We start from the raw sequence: 26,399 nt of genomic DNA, 5'->3' as shown, positions 1-26,399 counted from the left end.
CTCAGATCTTTTTCTAAATTCACAAGCAAGGGGAGCTATGAGGAGTTAACTTCCTCCTTGGGTGCAGTCCTCAACCGATAGGGCATGAGACTCAGTAGATATATGCCTCAGCCTCTTGTCATTTGGAAGGACAATTCTTAGGCACATTCTACACAGTTCCCTAGAGGTTCCCAGCAAGACCAAATACCAGTTGCCTGCAGTTGTTCTGCCTTTTCCTTCTTCAACCCTCTTTCCTGGGATCATCTCCCAAATAAACTAACTTTCCAAGTTCTTCTCTCAGGCTGTGCTTTTGGGGGAATCCAAACCAAGAACATACACACACCTATTAATAGCAGACAGGCAGCCCAGTATTGATGATGTCAGTAATTAGGAAGAAATCAGACAGGAAACATAGCTTTGACAGAGATTATGGAAGTGTTTGCCTTGATGTGGATTAATATACGCATATGTATGCAAGTATTTAAATGAGTATATGTACATATGCCTCCATATAGCTATGTGAGTATTATCTGGTCCTTTAACCAGATAGTTTTACTATTAAACAACTTTTTTACTCTTTGTACTATTTACTAGTTTTATTGTTAGTCAGCTGTTGGACAAGTCAGCTTGCCTCTCGGGGATTCTGTTTATACCTCTGTACAATGAAAGAGTAGAACAGATGGCCCTAAAGTCCTTTTCAACTCTAAAAATATGTAATTCTAGCTATACACATGGTTTGAGAGGCAGATATATATGCTGAAAGGGTTAGAGCTAAGCCTGAAATTTTATTCAACTAGTATGAAATTTTACATAGGTCCTATGCTTTACCATGTGTTACTGATTCTATTCACATTGGCAGAATTTGAAAGAAAGAATAAAATGGCTAGTCCATATGTTCATCTGCAGCAAGAGGCATAAAGACATTTAAAAACCCTCCCTGAATGAGTAAAAAAATGTTTGTTTGACGTATTCTCAGTTGATCTTGGTTTTAGGGAGGCTAAATTTATTCCTATCTCTATGGCACAGTTTACCAACTTCAGCAATTCTCTTTTTTCAGAAAGTGCATCCTCTTCAAATGCAAGCATTTTGTTGATTTGTTCACAGTGCCGCTGTTACAGCTGTGTATGGGGGTAGACAGTGGAGAAAAGGTCCTGTGTAATTCAAGAGAGACATATTCTGGGACTGGTGAGAGTTCACAAAAAGTAGAGCAAGGAGGAGACCTGGGGTGAAGAGTTAATCACAGGGATGTAGCTTGAATCTCTGACAGCAAAAAATGCAAAGCAAAGGCCAGTACCTGTGATTAGAGCACATGGAGAGACTGCTCAGTGGTCTTCAGAAGGCCTTATAGGCTCAAGAGCTCTCATCACTAAGACTGAAAAGCTGTCTATGGTTTTGGCTTATTCTAGGGTCAAAGGACACAAATACACAATAGGAGCTCCCAGTATTTGTTGATGTTGATAATAGAGCTCAATGAGCACAATCTTGCCACTTAGTCAAAACATTCTAGCAAAGCTCAGGACCAGCCCTAAAATATCCTCCCTAATTAAAAATGTCGTAAGGCCCCATCAAGATGGATAGTGCACAGAAGTTAGTTTCAAAGCTTGGCCTCTCAGAGCAGCAAGGCACAATATTTCATTTCTCAAGACTCTCATATTTTTTCCCCAGAATAAACAGAAGAACAGCCAACATTGAAATAATTCACAGTTCTAGACAGAAATTAAACCTAGTACTGCCTCTTTTCTTGCAAAAGTAACAAGTATTCAATTAAGATCAAAAGAGAGTTGAGTAAATGTCAGTTTTCATATAGTTACTGAGTCCTGTAGTGACCTCTTATTTTATTGTTTCTTTCTAAGAAACTGTCTTGCCAATGCATTTACAATCATGCTGACTGATAGCAAAGAATGGATTTCCTATTTCCTCTATGCTCTCTCATAACCATGGCCATGAAATGAACCCAAAGTGGTAGAAAGATTTAGCAAGAAGAGAGCTAACAGCTAGATTAAAAAGCAGTGACTCCAGTGATGAAAATTTGGCAAAAGAATAGGGAGAAGTGTGTCCAGAAAATAATAAACAGTAAATGGAAAACTCCTTCTGAATATCAATTTAAGTATTTAAATACATTTTACAGTGGCAAAATATTAATCATTAATGAAGATGTTGAGGTAAACAGAGAAACTGGCAGCAATTTTATATCCCCCTGGGCATGGACATGCAGTAGCAGTCAAATAAGCCAAAAGTTATTAGAAATATTCAATTTAAGACCTCTCATGAAGCAAAATCATTAATGGCTTCATTAAATATGCTCAGCCAAGCTGGAAGTCTTAACTATAAATAAAAGTCCCTTACTGATAGAGTCTAGGACATGTAGTATCTACAAAAAAGTAAATAAAATAAAAGATTGAACTCTGTTGAATGAAACAAATTAGGAAGAGAGAAAAAAACAGAAAAGCGAAAATCTGAACAATACATGCATTTACTATCAGTTTGCATGATAATTCCCTGTTGAAATGTGGGATCGATGATACTGCCTCAGAGCTTGAGGATGGCAGGTGAAGGAATAGCCTGTGGCATCTCTTACCATGCCAGAAATGCCACATGGAGACAAAGCAGAGCTGGTAGTTAAGAGCATGAGCTTTGACATGAGATAGATAGGTCTGCCACTTATCAGCTGTGTGATCAAGCTATTTTATCTAAGTCTTGGGTTGCTTTTGGTTCTCAGCTGTAAAATGGACAAAATAAGTATATTTACTTCATGTCAGTATTTATTAGGATTAAATCATATGTATGTTCTTTGTACTTAGTACAGTGTCTGACACTTAGCAAGCATCAGTTAGTGTTAGCTATTGTTCATGGAGTAATCAACACATATTTGAGGACCTGCTAGTGCTAGACATTGTACTGCTCTCTAAGAATGTAGGTTAGGTCTAAGTGAAACAGTTCTTGCCCTCTTGGCACTCATGATGATAATGATGACGCCAATATCAGCTTCTTAGCACACTAGGGTCTGGCCCTTCTTCAGTAGTTGAAGGTTGTATAGTGGAGTTTTTAGCACTTATGTTGCCCTTTCTCTGCCTTTTTGTAATGAGACTTCATCTATAAAATAATGATATAATATTAATGATAAATATCTATGAAAAATAATTACCTAAATTGATTAAACTTATTTATATGTGTAGAGCGCTCAGGAAGGTATGTGGCTTAGTAACACTGAGTGTTCGTTGCTGTTAATATCATCATTATCAATATCACCAACAGCAACAAATCAGTGGGCATCCATTTACACGTATAGCAGACACAACATTTGGGGTCTGCCTTCTGGCAGCAAAGCACCTAGGACAGGTGCCAGTTGAAGCCATCTGTCTGGGGATCTGGCACTGGGAAAGAGCTGAGGAGGTTTCTATGATGGGGCTCCTAGAAATTTATCAAGTTCCAAAGAGATAGGTGTTCTAAAAAGAGAAGGATCTGGTGGTTCAAAATGATGAAAGATTCTTAAAATGCATTTTACGAAAAACAAAATAACTAAGATAGAGAAGCACATAGAAGCCCCTAATGCACTGTGATGGAATATGCTAGAGCTCAGACTTCCTTATGGGCCCTATCCTTCCATTCTTCTCTACTCCTAAGCTTTCCTTGATGATGCTAACCAAAGATTTCACCTATATGAAGAACAGAGTTCGATGAGGATGTGTCCCCACACTATTCTAATTATGCCCTTAATTTGTTTAGCACTTGATAGTCTATAAAATACTTGCTGAACAATCTGTTTAACAAGCCCTATGAGGTACTAGAGACAACTACAAAAATAATATTAAGAGTAAAAATTTGTTCAGCATTTCTGTGCCAGATACAGCACCACATTCTTGAGTGCAGTATATCATTTAACCTCATGGCAACCCATTTCCTAGATCAGGGGTTACATGACCTGCCTAAGAAATCAGAGCTGGTACAAGTCCAAGACAGTATTTGAATTTGGGTCTATTCAGCTCCAGAGCCTGGGCTTTTAACTGTTATGCTATGGTATCTATTGACACATAGTACCTGTCCTCATGGAGCTTACCATCTTGTAAAATGCTATGAACTGGTGATTCTCAAATGTAGTCCATGGATCAACAGCATCAGCATCACCTGGTAACTTATCAGAAATGCAGATTCTTGGGCCCTAGCCCAAACCTATGGAATCTGAATTTTGGGAGATGTGCCCCCAGTCTGTGTTTTAACAGCCCTTCAGGGGATCGTGATGCCTTAGAAAGCTTGAGAACCACACTAAATGCTCTTGAGAGGCAAGTAAGGCAGAAATTGTCATTTTCTCAATTTTATATGTGCGAATCTGAGTGATAAGTGACCTGCTCAAGGTTATACAGCTGGCATCAATGGCCAAAGCAGGAATCTAGGCTTTCTGATTCATAATCCAGTGGTTTACTTTTCCCCTGGGTCTATATGCTGCCTTTTTACTCAAATAAGTCTAGCTGTCAGAGCACCTTATTGAATACCTGGTGATGTAAAGGAAGAGCTTTTTTATATTGAAGAGGTGTCCTGAGTATTGAAATAATTTAATTTTTCTGCTAAGCCTTGTTTCACTGCCTGTAAACCACTAACAGGTATGATATTGGCATGGGCTCTTTCTCTGTTTTGTGATGTGATGAACACAGAAAAGATGTTCTATGTTCTTCCTTAATTTAATTTTATTTATTTTTAAAATTTTTTTATTGCGGTAACATTGTATTATAACCATATAAAGCTTTCAGATGTACATCGTAATATATTTTGAATTCTGTGTAGATTACATCATGTTCACCAGCCAAAAACTAATTATAGTCCATCCCCTCATATGTGAGCCTAATCACCCCTTTTGCCCTCCCGCCGCTTCCCCTCTGGTAACCACCAATCCAATCTCCATTGCTATATGTTTGTTTGTCGTTGTTTTTATCTTCTACTTATGAGTGAGATCATATGGTATTTGACTTTCTCCCTCTGACTTATTTCACGCAGCATAATACCCTCAAGGACCATCCATGTTGTCACAAGTGGCCAGATTTCATCATTTCTTATGGCTGAATAGTGTTCCATTTTGTATATATACCACATCTTCTTTATCTATTTGTCCCTTATGGGCACCTAGGTTGCTTCCGAGTCTTGGCTATTGTGTGTAATGCTGCAATGAACATAGGGGCGTATGTATCTTTATGCCTTTGTGTTTTCAAGTTCTTTGGATAAATACCCGGCAGTGGGATAGCTGGGTCATATGGTAGATCTATCCTTAATTTTCTGAGGATACTCCAAACTGCTTTCCATAGTGGCTGCACCAGTTTGCACTGCCACCAGCAGTGTACGAGGGTTCCCTTCTCTCCACATCCTCTCCAACACTTGTCGTTTCCTATCTTGTTAATTATAGTCATTCTGACTGGAGAGAGGTGTTACCTCATTGTAGTTTTGACTTGCTTTTCCCTGATAGCTAATGATCTTGTGCATCTTTTAATATGCCTGTTGGCCATCTATATTCCTTAATTTTAAAGGGAAATAGAACTATGTTGCAGAATCTTTGGAAAGTAGAAAATAAAAGAAAAATGTCTCTGAGCCTCCAAATAGAGTACAGTTACCTATCATTTTGGTAAACAATAATGTAAATGTTATTAGGTGTGAGTTCTGTGCTTAGAGAGATAAAATAAGGAAAGTTTTCATATTTTGCCAAACCCCTTGTGGATGGCTGAGTTGTAGTGTCTTCTCAGAGCAATCAAGAACCCTTTCCTTTAAGGAGGATAACAGATTATTTTGTTTTGGAAAGAAAAGACTCCCAGGAAGAGATTTCACCCCTTCAGATCTGAATTAAGACTTATTTCCAAGGTTCTCATTTCTGCAGCAAGATTTGGGAAATGGTCATAGAAGAGCCCTCTAAAGACTTTAAAATTGTGCTGAAACTAGCCACATATAGCTATTGAGCACTTGAAATGTGGCTAGTCCAAACTGAGTTACCAAAATCTGTAGGATTTTGCTAGGGGTCTGGAACAAATTACCACAAACTGAGTGGCTTAAAACAACAGAAATTTATTCTTTCACAATTCTTGAGGCTAGAAGTCTGAAATCAAGATGTTGGCATGACCATATTCCCTCTAAAGGCTCTAGGGAAGAATCCTTCATTGCCACTTCCTTCTGATTTTGGCATTCCTTGGCCTGTAGATGCATCACTTCTATCTCTACTTCCATCATCACAGCACCTTCTTTTCTGTGTCCACGGCACTGCTCTGGGATGTTGGAAACTTAGTACAAAGTAATTTTTAAATCAATTATATGTTGAAATGAATATATTGGATTAAATAAAACATATTAATTTTGCCAATTTGTTTTTACTTTCTTTTATTTATGTACTATAAAATTTAAAATACATATGTGCCTCACATTGTCTTTCTATTAGATAGCAGTGCCGTAGAAGATAAAGGAACTAACCTAATCATCCTTAACTTATAACTATAGCTGAGAATAATTTCCTCCTTTTCTTGTCTTTGTAGAAGTGAAAACCCAGGCTGGTAGCCCTGAGCCTAAAGGGAAGTTGATTAGGGGACAGGTGTAGAGGAGAGGGCTACAAAATATAAATTTGCTAAGCTGTTGACTCAAAGAATGGGGTAAATGTTTCCCTTATCACAGCCCCTCTAAGAAGCCTTCATAGAGGAAAGAATGTCAAAATCTTGTATCCAGCAAAAACAGTGAAACAGTGAAGACCAGAGGATTTTTTAAAAAGCTTTTTTCAGAGAACCTGTAAATCACATTGACCAAACCAGAAGTAATCTGTACACAAATGTTCATAGCATTGTTATTCATAATAGCCAAAACGTGAGAACAACTCAAATGTCCATCAATTGATGAATGGTTAAACAAAATGTAGTGTACTCATGCAAAGGAATATTGTTCAGCCATAAAAAGGATGGAATACTGGTACTACATCATGGATGAACCTTGAATGTATTACACTAAGTTTACGAAGCCAGACATACAAGGCCATATATTGTATGAATCCATTTGTATGGAATGTCCAGGGTAAGCAAGTCCATAGAGACAGTAAGTAGATTAGTGGTTGCCCACAGCAGGGCATAGGAGGGGATAGGAAGTGACTGATATTAACTATGTGATTTCTTTTAGGGTGATGAAAATATTCTGTAATTATATAGTGATATGGTTGCACAAACTTATGAATATACTAAAAAACACTTGTCTTAATCTGCTCAGGATGCTATAACAAAAATACCACAGACTGAGTGGCTTTTAAACAACAGAAATTTATTGGTCACAGTTCTGGAGTCTGGAAGTTCAAGATCAAGGTGCCAGTTTGCTCAGATTCTGGTGAAGAAGGCCTTCTTCTGGATTGCAGATTGCCAACTTCTTTCTGTATCCTCATGTGGTGGATGGGGCAAGAGCTCTCTTGGAATCTTTTTTATAAAGGCACTAATCCCATTCATGAGGGCTCTGCCCTCCAGACCTAATCACCCCCCAAAGGCCCCACCTCCTAATATCATCACCTTAGGGCTAGGAATTCAACCTAGGAATTTTGTGAGGACACAAACATTCAGATCATAGCACCAACTAATTGTACATTTTAAAAGGGTGAATTGTATGGTGTGTGAATTATATCTCAATAAAAAAATAAATAAATCTGATTAAAAAAACAAAAAGAAGTTTTACTATCTCTTTGGAGAGCCTGTTTTGCTGTCAGGAAGTCAGAATTGCTCAGGATTCACTGCCAACCAGCCTCAACACATGATTAGTGGATTACAGGACTGCAGAAATTATTTTACAGACAAGTTAACTGGTTTGCCCAAGGACACACAGATAATTATTGCATAATCAGAATCCAAGTTTCCTAAAATATGATCTGAGTCTTTCTTCCACAACTCTGCTATGGAATCTCCCAGTGTGTGTTTTGTGAACACAGAGGGTTTCATTTGTCTCTACCCTACACCCAAAGTGCAGCTTCTTGTAATAAGGGAAAACAAAGCATAAACTTCCTTGGGAGAGTGAACTCTCTGACTTTAATTCACCTGAGGTGTGATATTAGATTCTCCCTTAAAGCAAAAGAGGGGAGACTTAATGTTGGGGAAAGGAGACCCTCTGTGTTGTGAGGGTGATCTTGAGGCAGGATGATCATTGACTTCGCTTATTTTCAGTTTTGTCTCATATTGGTATCCGTAGGAAGCAGAACATCTTTTCATTTCCTTCCTGTCTCTACAAAACTCTGGAGGCCAAAATTAAAAATCCATATTGAGTCTGTGATTAAACTTCCCCCTCCCTGAGGGTTATATCTCAGGCCAAAGCTTTGAAAATAGTTTTGAGACAAAAAAGGAAGGCAGTTTCATGGACAAAGAGTATCTGAAGAAAGCATGATGTCAAATAGATTACTTAAAAGGTATGAATACAGCAATGAATACGTTGCTTGAACTACGTCAATAGAAAGAAAGAAAAATCAATGTTAATTCCCTGTTTTCAACTTTATTGCTTCCACTTATGTGACATCTATACCAGAAAGGAATTAACACAGCTAGAAATGCATTCCACTTGTTGATGTGGAGACAAATGTCGAAACAAACAACTCAAGATCAACTTAAGATAAGAAGAAAACATTACTCTTTTCTAAGGAATTTTGAAGATTAGGCCAGTGGTTAACATAAAAATCCGTTGCAGCAAATATGTTACCTCAACTATCAGAGATTCACAGGTTGTCGAAGTTGTTCTCTCATCCAGTCCGGCTCTCCTTTGGGCAGTTGAGAAAACCAGAAACCAAAAGATTAATTCATTTGCCTAAATTCACATGGCTAACTGCTTTTAGAGCAAGGATCAAATACTGAGAACGTTTGATTTGCTTTTATCAAACTAGTAATAATTTTTTCTTTATTGGATTTGTTGTTTTCTTCTTACATCACATTTTGTCTAAACTCCATTTATGTAAATAGACATGAATTTTATTACTAAGGGTGTTTTCATCAAAAGTTGTTTTTGTGGAGAAGGTTCACCCTGAGCTAACATCTGTTGCCAATCTTCCTCTCTTTTTTTTTTGCTTGAGGAAGATTCGCCCTGAGCTAAGATCTGTGCAGTCTTTCTCTACTTTGTATATGGGTTGCTGCCATAGCATGGCCACCAATGAGTGGTGTAGGTCCATGCCTGGGAACTGGACCTGGGCCACTGAAGGAGGGTGTGCCAAACTTAACCATTAGGCTATGGGCCCGGCGCCCATGTCAAAAGTGTTTGATTGCCTTCTTCAACTATTTTCCCACTTGAGATGGTGGTGTTAGGTAACACGGCTAATAATGCCCTATAGTCTTTTTACACAGTGGCAAATAAACTTGGAGAAGAGGTTAGTTTCTTCAAACTAGAACTTTTGGTTCCTTTGAATATATTTACATATTCTTTATTGATTTATTCATTTATTTGATAATTTACTAAGCATCTACTACATTCTATATACTGATAGATGTTGGGCATACTAAGATATTTGTGATTCACTCTAATAGACTTAAGGAATTTCTAATCTTGTGGGCTGAAACAGTTTCTTTCAAACTCATGTGTCCTGCCAGATTTAAGTGGGAAATTCAGGCAAAATACAGTTCTTCTCAATGAATCGTAATGTTGCAATATCAGAAACTACTCCCTTGGTACTGCTTCTAATGGATAAGAACCATGGTCCTGGGGGCTGAGATAAATCTAGGTTCAAAACCTGCCTCTAAGTTTAGTTACTAAGTGTATGAACTTGAGGAAATTGCTTAATTCTCTGAGAAAGTAGATGCAAAACATGTAGCACAGAGACTGGCTATAATCAGGGTGTAATAATAATGTCATTGCAATCAATTATTAAAAAGGCATGATCTTCTTTTCCCTTCACCACTGAGCCCCAATGCAAGCAGAGCACTTCTATCTACTTACTTTCAGTGGGTCCTCAATTACATAGTATGAATAAAGAAGAACAATAGTGGGAGTAGAGGCAAAGAGAACACTGAAATCAGGCATGCCTTCTCACCTATCATGGATAACACTGGGTATGAAAGGTCAAAAGTGATGTTTAGTTTTGTGGTATAGTTGACTAAGAAGGGGGGTAGGTCACAACCTCCTTCACAGGTAGGAAGGAGGAAGAAAACAGGATTGGTGGCTATTTCTCTTATGTGATTCTATTATTCGAATGATAAATCTTGTTCTCTCTATAGCCGTACAGATACAAATGTATATAAGCATTTTATTACTATATCTTTATCCAGTCTATTGGGCAATCTGCTAATATTTGAATTAGAGAATTTTAGAAATGGAGGAGAATACTATATCACCCATCTAATGTTTTATCTTTAACTATTAATAAGTATTATTTTACCTGATTTTTCATATTTCTTAGAACAAAACATGACTTAGAGTCCTAGGCAACTTTTTCATTACTGATGATGATGATAATAGTAATAACAACAGCAATAAATACTGACCTCCTTCCTCTCGTCTAAATGCTTTAAATACGTTATATTATATATTGGGCTCAAAGGAGCCCTAATATAGCTAATGTCATCACCTCTGCACTATAGAAGGGGCAACTAAATCAGATTAAATAAGTGGCTGAAGGTCATGCAGTTATGTTCACCAATACCAGATATCTTCCCCCCACTGTGTCTTGTCCATATCAGCCTCAGACCTTATCAGGTTCCCTCTTGAGCAACACTCTTGTTTTTGGGTGTTTTTGTGTGAGGAAGATTAACCCTGAGTTAACATCTGTTGCCAATCTTCCTCTTTTTGCTAGAGGACGATTGTCCCTGAGCTAACATCCATGCCAGTCTTCCTCTATTTTGTATGTGGGATGCCACCAGAGCATGGCTTGATGAGCAGAGTGTGTGAACTTAACCGCTACGCCACCAGGCTGGCCTCCTGTAACACTCTTGTTTTTGTAGTTAGTCTCCTGTACGTAAACTCAACCTTTCTGTCCTTCCCCCAGTGCCTGTGCAGCTTAGCTCTTCATCAGCTTCCCCCCTAGTTATTGATTGGCAACATTACTATGGAGAAAACCAGATTAAACTGTGTAGATGTTACCTCCCAAAGTTGCTTTATTTCTTGTTTGCAGCCACAGTACAGTGATCTCTGCTTTCTCTCCATGGAGATATCTTTCCCCCAAATCCCAATATTTTACTTCCCTTTGAATTGTCACCTTGTTTTCTCTTCACCCCCTGTGGTAATATTCATTCTCTCTCCCTCTGACCTACTCTGAGCACGTGGCCCTCCCTCCTACTTTCCTTTGCTATCTCAGTCTAATTATATCTTAACTTAGAATACAGATGTAAAGCTAATGAAATTGTCTTTAAACACTCCTTCAAACTCCAACTGTTCACCTCCCTCTGAGTTGAAATGAGTAAAGTTTTAATTTATTTGTTTAAAACTCACTAGGCTAATGTATTCCTATATTCAGATATGGCGTGAACTTTGTATGTGCTACCTTTTGTGCTTCTTTTATAGGACAGAGTGAAATTCTCTAACTTCAAATTCAAATTCTTGTTCATAGAATAAAATACTGCCCCTTCCCTATGGGAATTATGATAATTCAAAGAACTGAACAAACCCAAAATAAATTCACATCTCTGAACAAAAGAGAAAATAAAAAATGCAGCAGTATTAGTCTGGGTCAACAGTTTTTGCCAGAACTTGATGTGATATTCTCTATAGAATTTGACTGAGAAGTTATAAACTACTGATAAAACCAGCAAACATGAGCTGCACACAAGTGGTCTTTGCAAAATGAAAATTGTCAAGTGAAAATGAATTCTTCCCTCTCCTCTTTTTTTTCTTCAGCTGAGTTCTTGGACACTCTTTTTGGGAAGGCTTTTCTCCCCAGTGTTGTGATATTTGCACAAAATCTTGGTTTTAATATAATATTTATTTAACTGGAAATATAGCCAAATTTGAAGTTGATGCTCTAGCTTGCTTGTATTTCCCTTACAATTTCATTTACTTGCTCTATTCAGTTGCATTAAAGATGAGAGAAGGGAAAACAAGATTGTTGATCAGTTGCATTTCATAATTGTTTATGGATTTCATATTATCTAAACTGATCCCCAATGTAGTGAATAAATTAAAACGTAAATAAAGAGATATATGTTTTGTTTAGTGATTAGAAATCACTTTTGAAAAAGAATTATAACTATGTGCGATGATATATGTTAACTAATTACCGCTAATTATTATGATAATCATTTTGCAACATGAAAATATATAAAATAATTGTTGTACACCTTAAAGTAATACAATATTATGTGTCAATTATATCTCAATAAAACTGTGAAAAAAGCAAACGCTATTAGAAACATAAAAAATAAACACACAAAAAGAAATCATTTTTGAAATTTAGTCTTGCCTTTTTTTGATGTTAATGTAATAGAAAGCTGAGGAATCTAGAACCCTATTTGCCACCTTCTAGTTTTATAATTTTAAGTAAATTACTCTACCACTTAAGACCTCAGATACTACATAAGTACAATAGTGGAATGGAGCCCAAATGAGCTTTCTAGACCAGTGTTTCCTAAAATTTGATCATCATCTATTTTTGTCCAATCTGTGTACTTCATGTATTATTATTTACTTCAATTGTTTATTAATTTAATTTTTTACTTAAAGGAACATTATCGCAGCAGTATCACTTGTTATAATTTAAAAATAACCACAAAAATAAATATCACAGTAACAAACACATTCAAGCACGGCTTGTCCTCAGAAGACTTTTATTCTGAACCCTGATATTTCTCTATAAAAATAAGACTATCAGATATTAAACAAGTTTTAAAGACATACTGGCATCGACTGAGATTTTCTTTAATCAGGAGAACTCATAGAGAATTAATTGAAAACTGAATGAATTTATTTTTAAGTGAGTCACTATTGTTTAATTTATTTGTCTCTGTATAATCTAAAATTTATCTCACATACCAATGGGAAAAGTATTTTGGGACAAGCTAATGTAGAAGGATGACATGTTCCAGCTCCCCAAAATGGATACTGTTATGCCCCAGCATAATGTATCAGATGCACCCTGGCAATATTGATTCAGATGAATCATATTTTTATGTGTGATCATTTTTCTTCATGTATTATTTTTCATATATGGAAGCATTTATTGTATTTTTCACCGTGTGTGCTATGCAAAAGTTAATATAAATCAGTTGTGGGCTAAGAGATGTAACAATACTGTTGCCTTCATGATTCAATTTAATGATGTTTAAAGGCTTTGAAAGTGGAAAGAAAATAGCCCATCTTCTTACTTCACCCTATCCAGAATATCACACAGTGAGTGACATAAAAGGGCCAGACTAACTCCTGAATGGAGCCCTGGAATAGGAACAGCCTGGCATATAATGTTATTATGACTAGAGGCCTGTTAAGCACATAGTCTTTTGACAGAGTGCTGAGTAGTTGTGGCATTAGTAATGTGAGATTTAACACAGAAACCATTCTTAAAGTCTTAGGGAACCCAGATGGCTCTTAGAAACATGGCTTGTGAGTTTCCTTGGTTTCAGTGCCTTATTTTTAACATTCTTTGAAGTGCCTTTTTGTTCACTGATCTGTTAAAGTGCAATCTTGTTTCTCTTTTTAGCCATCCATTGCTATTACCATAATAAGCCCAGTGTTTCAAATATGTGTGTCTTGGAATGTAATTCCTCCTCAGGCAGGACTATCTAAGCTATTCTTTCCCCCTATGAAGATAATATCTGGATTGTGGCTCCATTTGAAGAATGGTAGGGTGCTTCTCAATGTTTTTTGGGGGTTTTTTTCCCGTCCATAAAACAGTAATAAATATTATTATCTCATTCCTTTTGTGGGGGTCAGGAATTTGGGAGCAGCTTAGCTGGGTACTTCTGATTCGGGGTCCCTCAAGAAGCTGCAGTTAGATATCACCTGGGGCTGCAGTACCTGAAGGCTTGACTGGGGCTGGGGGATCCATTTTCAAATTGAGTCAGTTGCATACATGGCTGGCAAATTCATGCTGGCTATTGGTGAGAGACCTCTGTTCCTCACCACATGGAGCTCCCGTGTGGCTGCTTGTGTGTCCTCACAACATGGCCCCTGGCTTCCTCCAAGAGCAAATGATCCAGAGAGAAAGCAAAAGGATGCCACAATGCCTTGTTGCAGGACATTGTGGTAGAATGTCATTTCTTCCATATTCTATTTGTTATAGGGAGTCACAATGTTCTGCCCACACTTGAGGGAAAGCAATTAAGCTCCATCTTTTGGAAGGAGGAGTGTAGAGAATCTGTGGACATAATTTAAAACCAACACAATCCGCTTCTCTTCGTCTCCTATGCTTCCATACTGTGCCAAACTATCATAATTTCTTACCCAGACTATGTGGAACAGTTGTAACTGGGCTTCTTGTTCTCACTCTTATTCCACTTTTCTCCATTTCTAATCCATTCTCCATGTAGCAGTTAAAGAGATCATTTAAAAATATACACCTATCATATCACTCTTCTTAACTTTGAATGGATTGCTCTTGCCTATGGAATAAAGTTTGGATGCCTTTTCACAGCCTATCATGTCCTAAATATAATGTCCCAGCTTTCTTTTCTAACTTCATCTCATGCAACTCTCTCCCTAACTTGTTAGAAGTTCTAATCTTTCCACTACTAAAACATGTCAATCTCTTCCTGACTCAGGACCTTCACACCTGATATTCCACTCTGATTTCAATGGTCTTTCTCCGTTGTCTTTTATGACTGGGTTTATCCTTTGGATTTCCACTTAAATACATCTCCATCAGAGAAACTTTCCCTGATGAAACTAAAATAGGGCCCTTCCATCATATTCTATTTTCTTAAAAAGAAAAAAAAGCTTTATCGAACTTTATTGAAGTATAATTGACGTATAGTAAACTTCACATTTTAAAAATGTACAATTTGACACATTTTAGTGTATGAGTACAACTGAGAAACCATCATCACAATCAAGATAATAAGGATATCAACCCAAAAGTTTTCTTATGGACCTTCATAAAGAGCGTCCTGAATTATTTTCTAAATTACAAACTTGCAACAAATATTCAATAAGCCAGTAGAGATCTAATACACAGTATAATGAATATAGACAATATTGTACTATAATAATGTAATGTGATAAATATTGCTACAACAGCAATCATATTACAATATATAAACGTGTCAAAACAACACATTGTACTCCTTATATTTACACAATGTTATGAGTCAAATATGTTCAATAAAAAAATAAATTGCAATGCTGCTTAGTCCATTATAACGTTTATTACAATTTATAATTGCTAATTTCTCTTGTTTTGGTTTACAATAACTTACTTGTGTGTCTCCTAACTAAACGGTTATCTCCATGTAAAGAGAAAATATGTCTGTAGATTTCAGGGCTATCTCTCCATGTTCACATTGCCTGGAACTTGATAGATGTTTGATAATTTTTTTAAAATAAGTGAATAATTAAGCATATTATCAGCTGACAAGGGCCCTTAAAGAGATACAGGTCAAGTACTCTGGCACTAGAGAAGCAGTTAGAAGTGTCAAGAGATTAGAATTCACTTAGGAGCATGTGGGGTTGGTGTCATTGTAGTTGCCCTTTGAACACGAGTAGGTTTGTGACTTTTAACAAAGCAGGTGAAAGCTTCCTGAGACTGAGCAAGGAGAATGAGGTACGTATTTCTAAGGAATAAACAAAGAAAAACAAGATCCCAGTTGGGCCATTATGTAGGGTAGATCAAGAAAAGTAAGCGTTGACTGCTGGGTGTAGTAGTCTGGTCTATTTCAGTATAGAAAGAGAAGCAATCATTGAAGGTTTTTAGCCTGGCCTTGACTTTTCATCATCCTGGCTTTAACTCATAACGATTAATATGTCACCAGTAGAAGAGAAAACATTTACGATTATCTTCAAAATGTTTGTTTTACCTATCTTTACATGATTTCTAGCGTTCCTAATAAAGGCGAAAAGTTAGGAAAATACAAATGTTATTCAAAATATGTGTTTGAACTTCTCTAAAAGTAAAGAGAGGATTGGTTTAACTATTCTCTGGAGTGGTCCATTCATGGATTTGTAGCAAATAAATTGTTTATTTTTAAGATTTTCATAACCTTATAAATGCTCACACAGATGTTAGGAAATAAATTTGGTACACAACAAAAATGTTTTGCCCAACTTTATTTTGATATTTATTGTATTGTACTAAGTGATTGTAATTGGGTAACTGTGTATTGAGGAGAGAAGCAGTGTCAGAATGGTGAATTTGAATTTGGATATCTTTCCTTTACGAGTCCTAATTTGAGTATATGTGGTACTCATTCAGTATTCTCTGAACTCACATGTTGGATATGCCTGCACAATTGTAATATACATAGATAATAAGAATAACAGATATTTGATCTATACACTTTCTAAATGTATGGGAGCATCTATTTATGTACCAAACACAATAGAATTCCCAAGTCTGATTTAATTTTGTTTTTTGGTGTTTTTTTGATTAATCACATGGAGAAGGATAGCTAATAAGTAAATGGCATGACAGTGAAATGCTGCATGCATTCAGATATTCCTTGACAACGAAATTCTCAGTAATCTCTACCATTTGTTCATTCAGCACATACTATATGACAAGACCTCTCCTTAATGAATCTACCCCATTAATCTTCACAAGTATCTTGGTAGGTAGGTACATTGAGATCATCTCTATTTAACAGATGAAAAACTGAGGCTAAGGTAGAATTTGCCCATAGTATCATCACTTATATGTAGCAGAATTGAACTGAAACTTGAGTTTGTGGCCCCTGAAGTGATCAGGCAATGGTTATTGATTTTTAAATCCATATGATGACAAAGTTTTATTAGATCTAAGAGTCTGGATTGGTGTATTTTTTATGGAAAGGAATAGGTCCTATTTCAGTTGGGAAAATAAAGGTCCTATAAGTATGTTGTGCCCTAGCCCAGACCCAGATGTGCTGAAAATATTTTAGGGAAGAGGATACGTGGATTGATGGAATTCTTTCATCTGCTTCTGGATTGAATGATTAAAGCCAGTTTTGCCTCATGGCTAAAAGTATCTGTTGAAAATTAAACCATTTGGTATAAGGAAAAGAAGTAGAGACTATGTCATCATTATCACCATCATCTGAACTAGTCACATATATCGATTTCCTGTTATGTCCCAGTCAGTTCCAAACAGTTATACTTGTATTTAAATGAAGTCATATATTTCAATAAATATTGCAGCCTGGCAAGAATTGCATTATTTTTACATAAATAGATGTTTTCAGACAGTCTCATTATTTCTGTATTTCAAGAATATAGTACCTTGAAGACCTTGAGACTGATTTGGAAACGGCATGATAATTGGGCTGCCTGAAAATCTATTGGCACATATTCAAGATAAATTTTCACAAGCAGGAGATTATTTGGGGAGCATATGCATCATGTGGCTTATGTAGTTAATGGCTCTTAGTCTGGCATTATTGGAGAGCTACTTTTTATTGGAGTAATGTTGAACAGAGTTCCTAAGAAACTGTTTTCTTTTGAGTATTTGAAACATTTTGATCAAGATCGTTTAGCCAATTCTATGCAAAAGGTATATACTTATCCATCAAATCCATGAAAACATGCAAATTCTTTGCTTTTCATAAGTAATCTGGTAGAGAGTATTGGCCCTAAGATGGTTCACTAAGATGTAATAGGGTGGATCTTGGAGAGTTCTCTATTATTAGATTGGAAGGATGGAGAGAGAGACAGAGAGAGAGAGACTGTGTACACATGGGCACGTGTGTACCTGTGCTTCTGTGTAATTGTGTATGTGTATACTTATATGTTTAGAGTAGTTTTTTCGTATTTATTTTCAAAAATAAATGTGATAAATTTTGCATATTTCTTGCCTCTGATCTCAGTCTGTTAGTGGAAACAATTGAGATCTGGCCATAATTGGAAAAAACGTAGATTTTTTTAAGGAATATTTATCACATTAGTCACAATTTCGCTTCACATTGAGTAAGAGACCAGCCTTTAACCAGGTGAAATACAGAGTCCCAGACGTGATCTGAGTTACACTTTAGTGGGAATAGTACGTCCCTTGATAGCAACACTATACTCTCATTGCATGTCTTATGATTTTATTGGCATATTTTTATTAGCTCCTTCAAAACATTGGCCAATATTACACAATTTACTAAGTATTTCTGATGCATTCTTTTTGTTAATATCAAATACCAATAAGTTTTACAGTAAAATGATTTGTTTTGGCATTTTAATGATGGTATTGTCCATAGTTGCTATGATGGGTCCCTTCTGAGTCTACATTTATCCCATAGATTTCAGGACAAATGCCAGAGTGTCACATCTCAAAGACTAGGGAGCAGGTTTTATTGGGAAACTTACATAGGTCAAGAGTTAGCAAGAAGAAGAGAAGCCAAAGGCTCCCTAATCCTCCACATCCCACTGAAAGATATCTCAGAGCCTGGCTACCTTGAGCCTGCAATGTGGGTCTGTGTTCCTATCAAGGGTACTTCCTCTGCAATAGTCTATTTTGTCAATAAAGGATAAGCAGACTGCTGGGCCTCAGGAAGGCTATTTGTAGGAGTCCTAGAGTACCAGTTTGTAGTACCTAGAGACCTTCAGGCCCTGTGAGATGTTATGGTATCCCTTGCATGGAGCATGAAGCCCCTGGTTACGTGATAAGCTGAGCTTGAGAAAGTAGGGTAGCCCCCATTCTAGTTGACATGTTGTCAGTAGATTTACATGATCCTCAAGCAGGCAGGTATAATATTTTGTCAAGGCTGGTCCCCTCTAAGACAGTCTCATCATGTAGTGGAAGGCTCACTGTAATAACCATGAGAATTATTTATCATCATCTGTCCTAAGTGGATAGTGTTCTACTAATACTGGATAGAACAAATGAAGTGTCATGGATTTTACCTTATAGGAGTTTGAGATATCAAACTTTGAGATATCCTGTGAGATATCATTCTTAGAATGTAAACTTTTTGAATAAAAGATAGCACTAGAGTGTATGATTTTGCATGAAGGTATAATTAAAAGCAATAAATGAATACATACGCAGATTCATTAAACTTATTGATAATATTTTAAGGATCATGCAGTTTATAGATATAAGATTAAATGTTTAAAATAGACCGTATAACCATCCTGATTTACATATTTCCTTGGAGAGAAGCATATTGAATTATACATAATTTCTATGTTGATTTGCATACAAATTAATTTACTAAACAAGTTATAGTTTATACATTGAGCTTATTTATCTAATTTTAACAGACTAGTAAAATGGTCATCTGTTGTCCTCCAAATTCTCTCTCTGTTTTCATTTAGATAAAAATGATAATGTTGACAATAATAATAATCGTAATCTTAATAATAGCAACAGCAATCATTTGTGAAGTATTTAGTCTGGTAGTAGTAAATAGCTAAGCCATATATACTTTTTTACACATACACATGTGTGTATATATTTATTTAATCTGCACGCCAACCCTAGGAGGTAGATTCTTCTATTATACCTGCTTTTCATATAAGGAAACTTAGAATTGGGGAAGTTCAGTAGTTTGCTCTTCATCCCTCTGCTCGTGGAAGCAGGATTTCAATCTTGGCAATTTGACTCTAAAGCACCATGCGTTTTATCACTCTTCAATACTGCCTCCTCTCCATAAGATTTAAGACCATCTCACAGATATAATTTTAATACACGAATGCTATGTACTGAGTTTTTTAAAAGATTGGATTTTAAATCTACACTGAATTGGCTACATATCTGATTACCAATCATTTCTTTTTAGGTACTGCATACAGAACATGGTTAAATATTAAGTGAAAACATCCCTGATAGTATTTTCTTATTTGAAGTTATTTGGTTCCCACACATAGGAAATATGAGCTCAGAAATTGTTTGTTTAGGGAGCTCACCGAACGAAATATCTTGAGCTTTGTAGAGGGAAAGGGATGAGAGACCAGGTCACCCCGCCAGCTTAGTTGTAAATGCTTTGGCAGCTGCTCTTGGCAGCTACTGTCATTTCCAAGGCATTTACAAGGCAACCTATGTTCTTTTGTAGCTACTGTTGCTCCGCTTAATCCTCTTCCTTACCAGTTGCATAGCCAAGATCTCAGAGACTGTCATGAAAATTACAGCGAGGTCAGAGCTTTGTTATAAATTTAATAAGGACCACAACATTGGGTTGCGAAGGAAGGGTCAGTGCCTATTCTGAATTTATAATGTGCCTTCTAGGTTCAGCATTAACACTCTGAATGAAGTTTTAGGAGCTTTAAAGAGTCTGACAGGAGAACCTTATACTTGAATGAGAAAGCCTTAATGAAAGTTTGTGAAAATACCAGGGCATTTCTGTTCTGACGTAGGGCTCATGAGTCATAATTTTGATAAACTTCAGCATAGAGGTCTAGCAACATGGTGCATCTGGTGACTGCACCCCAGCTGTTCTCCTGGAAAGGTGCAAAAGAAAGAATCAGCAATGTGAAGGCATGAAAGACAGCATCTGAGAAGTGGTGCTGTGCACCTGCAAAAGTGCCGGCACAGAGGAGTACAGACTTAATCTGAACCATTCCCCATGTAAAGATGCACATGTATCAAGGGGCCATGAATGAGAAAATCTAACTTTATCAAGTCTGAGATGTCAGAGAATGATTTGACAGAGTGCACCAGTCCCTGAAAACAGCCAGTATTTGCCCTCATCTAATACTGTGACTTAAAAGTACTATTGAAAGTAAACACACGTGAACAGCCTATGTAGGAGGAGGGAAGCATTACAATTTGTCGGTTTTTCTCCTCCCTTCCCCCTGTCTAATGAACTTTTTTTGCATCCATCAGTTCTAACCAAGCAGCTGCTGAATTTTTATTCATGCTTTGGTTGCGTTAAGAATTGATTTTTGTACTTCTCTTTTACAGCCTTCCCTTAGCAGGCTATTCTGAGGTTGTGACATACTCTGAATTCAGCAGGTGCTTCAAGCCTGGCAGCATCTTATTGCCTCTCTTCCGGCTCCCTTTAGTGACTCCCAGTATCAAACATGATTGCTCCTCCGATTTTAATTTTTACTTGCTGTGTCACCAAACAACCTCGTTAGTCCTATCACTGAGCCCAGTTGGCACTGTTAGGAGGTCTGAGTAGTTCCACACTCTGTAAACGGCAGTGGTATTAGCAAGTACAATTGCACACTCTGAATGATCTTACCCTTATTATAGAGGAGATCTTCTAGCTTACTTTAAGGGAGAAAATGCTGTAGAGAGAAAAGAGAAAAAATATCAGAGCAAACTCTGTTTTGCCTCTCAACATTTTAATCACCAAGGATTGGAATTTTCAGGAACCAATTTCAATTTGATGTTTCTGGTTAAAACTGAATTGTGTGTGTGTGTGTGTGTATACACATTCACATATATTTTTTTAAATATGGTTTTTGAACTGCAGTGTAGCCAGCAATCCTTCCTTGATTTCATGTGTGTATCACTTTTATTCCGTAATTTAGAAATATCAGGAAATCTATGTGGCTTTAATAGACATTAAAGCCAAATAAATATAAATATAAATAGCTCCAAGCAGCTAAGGGCCTACAAATCAGTTCAATTAGTTGATGTATTTATTTGTGCATGTAGAACCATGACAATTGCACAAATGTTGTCCCAACATATATGCATGAATGGGGAGATAAAGATCCACTTTCTTGGTTTTGTAGCTTAACAAATTTCGTCAAGCTGTTATTAATGGTAACAACTTTTCCTATTTAAAGGATGTTTTCAAGTGAGACAAGAAGGCTATTTTTTCTTTCCTGGCTTTAAAAGTAATTTCTAATCTAAGGAAAATACACTTACATATATACAACAGAATATATTGTTAATAGTAACAACTAGCATTTATGAAGTATATACTATGTATGGGGTATTGTGCTAAGTGTTTTGTGTGCAGTATCCCATTTTAATTTTCACAATGGGTTAGTCAGTGGCAGTTCCAGATATTCTATGCAGTAAGGAATCAGTGATGGCAATCTGGTTTAAAGTAGACTAAGGAGCTTGCCTTGAGGCTGAATATCCATTTTAAGCATGTTATTTTTGCTTGGTTTAGATGTTATAGATCAATATAAATTGCAGCATTTACTAAAAATACCTTCAGTCACACTGTCCCTAAGACTGGTAAAATATCTATTGTCCATTTCAGAGATTAGGGGATGTCCACCTGTAGGGACCATGCAACATATGGTTGGAGGTTTGGCTAATGCCCTCCTATGCCAGCATTTGACACTGTTACTAATTGTAGGTTCCATTTTATCCCAGTTTTACAGATGATGACACTAAGGCTTATAGAGTTTAAATGACTTCTCAAGGTCATACAGCTAGTAAATGGTGGAGAAAGAATTCAAAACTAGTCTATCTGGACCCAGAATCTGTTAATCATCATGCAGCATTACCATCTCCAATCCTTTGGAGATCTATTTTCCATAGGGCCCAAATTTATGGACTCTTTATTCTGATGCCATTTTCTTCATCCTTTTCGTTAGTTTAAACTATACCCTCTTTGGAATTACAAAGATGATGGTGAGTAACTAGCCCAATCTATTATATTATTGTATATGGTCGGAAGGTATCGAGAAAGCCCTACAAACAACTCACAACTTTGCTTACAGCAGTTTCTATATTATGGCTCTTTTGTAGAAGGGTTTGTAGCATTCCTCGAACTTCTTTTGGTTAAAAGTTTGTAATGCCAGAGAATCCTCGGCTAGTCAGTCAAAGAAAATCATTCCTTAGAGGATATTACATCAGCGTTATTCATTATTGCATTAGAGAGTGTATTTTTGTCAATTCTCCAGCAGAGATCAAATTCCTGAGGGAATTAAATGGAGAAAGAATCATTGGGTATGAATTGGGTGAGGTTCTACGTTGCCTGAGGCCTGAGTTAGTTATTAGCAAGAGTCTAAAATATCTTCTTTATTGAGATTTGGGAGCTCTTTGTTCCTCGAGTGATAGAAATTCAGAACCTTGATTTTGGGATTCTACCCCATCTCTATTCTAGTTTATGGGAGTCTTATTAATAGGCAGCATAGATCACCCACAGATTATAAGTGTTATATGGTAATAATATAAGAGAAGCAGCAGAGATGACAAAAGTACTACTTACCTTCTTTATGAAGCACAACATTTGCCTGCTGAATATGCCATCCTACATTTTGGCTTTGGGAAAAAGGAAGGCTTGAGTAAATGGAGCTTCAGTGAGCACATGTAGGAATATGTCCTAGCATATTAAGGCAACTTTGTGAACTGTTTGAAAATTTAAATCACAGGGTGGCTTAATGAATATGAATGTGGGATGAAATTTTTTCTTCACTTACTTGAATATTATTTGTTGTTAGGATGTATTCTGGATTTCTTGAGTCCCTTCCCATTTTACCGTGCCTCTCAATTCTCTGCGAAATTGTAGTTATTAGAGAATTTTGGTTTTTCATTTAGGATGGAACAAACTTTTTGTTACATTATGTGATTAGGGAATGATATTTTGGGTTAATTAAATAGTAACTGAGATTTCCCTATATGTCAAACACAGAGACTAATGAAATTTGAAATACAATATATTTCTTAATATTGAAAATACATAACATAAAATTTTATCTTTGATTCAGAAGGTACTTTAGAATCTCCTAGTGTGGAAAAATCATTAGAAGTTATCAGTTTCTTGTAACATTATGCAAGTGCCAGTTTATAGAGACTTTTCTGTGGTGAGAGAAGCAGATAATCAAATCTTTACTCTACAGAAACAAAATCCTACGGAAAATAATTCTGGCGCTCTGCTGATTTAAGTGTCTAAATAAAATGGATTAGGCAAATAGGAAGAATGAACATGTAAGTAGTAGAGACAGTAGTTTCTAAATATCAAATTCAGAAAGTTTTGATTAATGACTTACATTTCATGTCATATGGCTTAAATATTTTTTTGTCTATTTCCTATCCATGAAAATGAAATGAGGTGCATATGAAAGCTCCAATTGAATAAAAACAGCCTATTATGGGCTCATATATTCCTTCTTTAACAAAGCTCTGTCAACTGTCACAGGGCAGCTTAGAATGATAGAAAGGAGACATAGATTTGTGTCCCAGCTCTTCCACTTAATAGCTACGTGTATTGGTTGGGATACACAACACAATCTAGCTTGTGCTACAGTTAAAAAAATGCTCCAGGATTTCAGTGTGACAACACTGCAAATGCATACATCTCACTCACAGTACATTTTCAATGTAATTCAGCAAGGGGCTTCTTCTCCGGGGTTGTTCAGGGACCTGCCCTGGTGGAGGCTTCCTTTTAACACCTGCTTCATACACCATCTATAGTGGGAAGGAAAATATGGCAAATCATAGAGACTCTACGTTTCTACCTGGAAGTGACACATAACTTCTGTCACAGTCCATCTGCCAGAGCAAATCACATAGTCAAAGGGAAAGAAAGAATCCTACCATGTGCCCAGTAAGACATTACTAATGACTACCATGCTTCGTGATTTTGTGTAAATCTCTTGGTATATCTGAGCTTCATTAATCTAATCTGTTAAAAAAAAATAAAGATTTCCCTGACTTGATCCCTCTTTCCATGACCTTCCTTTCACCTTGTGTACGTTGGACATGAGAGTAAAGCCTTTTTTTCATTCATTCAACAAATAATTTTTGAGCTCCTATGTGTCAGAGACTGACTAAGCTTTAGAGACCCTGCAGAAAAGAAAAACAGGCAAAATCCTTAATCTTATATTTCTTACGTTCTAACAGAACGACAGTAAACAAACAGACAAATAACTACGTAATATTTCAAGTGGTGAAAAGTTCTAAGGAGAAGAATAAAGCAGGGTAGATTTTTCAAGGAAGGCTTTTCTAATAAGAATAAATGTGCGTATACCTGAAAGAAAGGGGAGAGCAAAATATGTAATTATCAGTAGAAGAAGCCTTCTGAAAAATGAAAGAGCAAATGCAGAGCCCTAAGGCAGAATGCTTCTAGGCACATTTGAGGAACAGAGGGAGCCCGGAGTGCCTGGAATGCAGTGAGTGAGAAAGACAGTGGTAGGAGGTGGGAGACATGATCGGAGACATAGCTGGATTTCAGATCATGAAGGGCCCAATAGGCATGGTAGGGAATTTGAGTTTTATTCTGAGTGAGGTGGGAGGATTACAGGGCTTTGAGCAGAGGGGTATTATGATGTGATTTGAATTTCCTCTGGCTTCTCTGTGGGGAATAATCTGTAGGGCAGCAATAATGGAAGCCAGGAGCACAGTTGGGCAGCTGTTGCAGTAATCCATGTAAGATAATGTTGGCTTGGAGCAGAGTGGTGGTGGTAGAGGTTGGAGGAAGGAGTGGGTTCTGGATGCATTTTGAACATGGAACCATCAGATTTGTTAATGGATTGGGTAGGAGAAGTGAGTTTAGCATGATAATTATTCCATGCGTACATGGAATATTCCATGGTTACAGGGGTTGAATTTTCATGGGATTTAATTCTAATCAAAGGAGGCAAGCAGTAAATAATTTGCAAAAATTGTTAATAAGAAAGTAGACAGTGGTTAGTGCTAGAAAGAAAATTTAACGATGGGGATGTAAGTGACTTAAGTGGCTATGTTGGGGAAAGGTAATCAGGCAAGGTCTGGAGAGCTGAGGCCTAAGGGAAGAGGGGTCAGACATGAAGAGACTGATGGGTTGGAAATGGAGCATTCAAGATGACATACAGATAGTGCAAGGATCCTTAGGCTTAGCCAGTGGTGGAAAGATTATAGTCACTGTAGTTTAAACATAGCATGAGGGAAGAAAGTGGTTCAGCCCTGATAGGGAATTTGCCATGGGCCAGGTCACACTGGGCTTTGTAGGCCAGAGTAAGAATTTTAGATTTTCATGAGTCATGGCAATAAGAAGTCATTGTAATGTTTCAGAGAAAGAAGGACATGACTTGATTTACCTTTCCAAAAAAGCTCACTCTGACTATTGGAGAATGGATTTTATTGGGACTTTGACAGTGAAACCATTTTGGAGGCTATTGTTTTATGGCTAATTCCTCATTCTTTTCATATCTCTAAACAACCAATTCCTGTCAGTTTTGCTTTTAAAGTGAAACAAATATTTTCCACTCTATGCTCCCACCACTCAACATTCTTAGAGAATGAAACGATCCACCGAAGACTTCCCAAATAGCTATGATTTGCCCTTTTAAGCTCTGTGTCTTTAAAAAAAATGTGTTCCATTTAAAGGAAAGTTTTTTTGAATATTTAACATTCACTCACCCTTTAAATGGAGGATAGCAAATATGCCCAAACCTTTCCTTTGCCTCATCCCTGTTATTAGCATTGATTAAAAGTAATGACCTCAGAGAGTCTTCAAATCTCCAGACCTGTGAGTTTTATAGATGCTGGCTCTATGCTTTTTCCCTCGACTCCTGGCTGTGACTTC

General features: G+C 36.8%; 1 protein-coding gene across 10 annotated transcripts in view; it reads left to right on the top strand.

Moving 5' to 3' along the window:
- CNTN4 (contactin 4) overlaps positions 1-26,399 on the top strand; it is an 874,155-nt gene that overhangs the window by 439,297 nt on the left and 408,459 nt on the right. The gene's annotated exons all lie outside the window — the stretch shown is intronic.

Source organism: Equus caballus, chromosome 16 (assembly GCF_041296265.1).
Source record: "Equus caballus isolate H_3958 breed thoroughbred chromosome 16, TB-T2T, whole genome shotgun sequence".
In the NCBI taxonomy this organism is placed as follows: Eukaryota; Metazoa; Chordata; class Mammalia; order Perissodactyla; family Equidae; genus Equus; species Equus caballus.
The sequence above is the reverse complement of the archived record's forward strand: the minus strand, read 5'-3'. Positions and strand labels throughout refer to the sequence as shown.